The following is a 1,454-nucleotide window of genomic DNA, read 5'->3' as shown; positions in this document are numbered from 1 at the left end:
CGAAAAGAATCCGATAATATACTAGAAACAGGTGCTACTGCTTATTCTCAGTTTTGACAGTTTGCTCATTTTGCTGAAAAAGTAAAAATGAACAAAAGTGACCTTCTCATTAAAATTCATAAGTGCACGTGTAAAGCATTAAGCCACGTCCCTAGTAATAATGGCACTGGGTGTGATGAGGAAGAGTCTGGAGCTAGTGCATGCTAAACACATCTTAATCTTGTGTAAATGCAATGTACCTACTATCAAGAGATCTACCCTTACTAATATAAAAATTTAACTTTATGTTCATTAGCAAACTACACGGTAAAAACTAATAAGTACTAAAAATTAATAATACAGGCATTCACACATATTGAGAAAATAATGCAACTAAAATAGTACATCGACCTAGTCAAGATAATTTGCACATTAGCAAAAAGTTGATTAAGTTATAAATCAGTCACAGTTGGTATTTCATATTCAGTAGAAGGTGGGGGGAGAGAAGTCTCATATTCATCATTAGTTGTATCATACACTGGCTCAACAGTTGATCTATCAATAATAACTTTAAATAATAATAATAATTGTATTTTATATAACTGACTGTGTTTGTTCACTTTGTTGTACTGTATCATATGTTGGACCATCCTTCACTGATGCATCATCAGCAGTACTGCATGTGTATGTATCAGTGCAATGTACTAGTCAATAGTGTAACTAACTTTGTTTTAAATTCAGTTGTAGCATAAGCTGGACTGCATTCCATTACAATGTCATTATCTGATTTTCTAAGAACCACAAATTTTAAGTAATTATTGCATGCATTTATATACCTCTTTTGATTAATATTATTTCTTTTTATGTACATAAGCAATATCAATATAATAATTATAGATATAGCCAATAGTAATATTAATATTGCCACAACAACTATCCATCCAATGTTTCCTCCATTATTCACTATTACACATGTAGTTGGCACAACAGTAGTGTCAGTTGAATAAGAAACTATAATTTGAATCAATATTATAGTTATAGCATTAATAAATTACTGTTATAGGATTAATCAATGGAAAAATTAAAAACTATCTATGATAAAAGTAATTTCTTACATATTTGAGCAGTATTAAATTCTTTCTGAGTCCATTCTCCTGGTCCAATACTAGTATATGCTCTCACTCCAATAGTATAACTAGTATTAGGTATCAATCCTACTATACTGTAATAAGTGTTAGTAGTGTTAGTTATATTGTATGGACCAGTACTGGTAGACTCTCTATATCTTATCTCATATACTGTAATGATACCATTAGGTATTGTAGGAGGATTCCATGAGATAGTGATTCTGGTTGGTGTCCTTGCATGCATCAGATCAGATATCACACCAGGAACTGTGTTAAATGAAATAATATTGAATTATTATGCATGTACATGTACATGAATGAAAACATAATTGGAAAAATTCATAATCA

General features: G+C 30.6%; 1 long non-coding RNA gene across 1 annotated transcript; it reads right to left on the bottom strand.

Annotated features, from left to right (window-relative positions):
- Positions 1 to 275: 275 nt before the first annotated feature.
- Positions 276 to 851, bottom strand: LOC109588666 (uncharacterized). Its single transcript, XR_002188294.1, has 4 exons — positions 816 to 851; positions 705 to 770; positions 587 to 655; positions 276 to 534 (listed from the first exon to the last, which is right to left on the bottom strand). It is a non-coding gene; the product is annotated as an uncharacterized LOC109588666 (long non-coding RNA).
- Positions 852 to 1,454: the final 603 nt, after the last annotated feature.

This window comes from Amphimedon queenslandica, unplaced genomic scaffold (genome assembly GCF_000090795.2).
Source record: "Amphimedon queenslandica unplaced genomic scaffold, v1.1 AMPQUscaffold_11945, whole genome shotgun sequence".
Lineage (NCBI taxonomy): Eukaryota > Metazoa > Porifera > Demospongiae > Haplosclerida > Niphatidae > Amphimedon > Amphimedon queenslandica.
The sequence above is the reverse complement of the archived record's forward strand: the minus strand, read 5'-3'. Positions and strand labels throughout refer to the sequence as shown.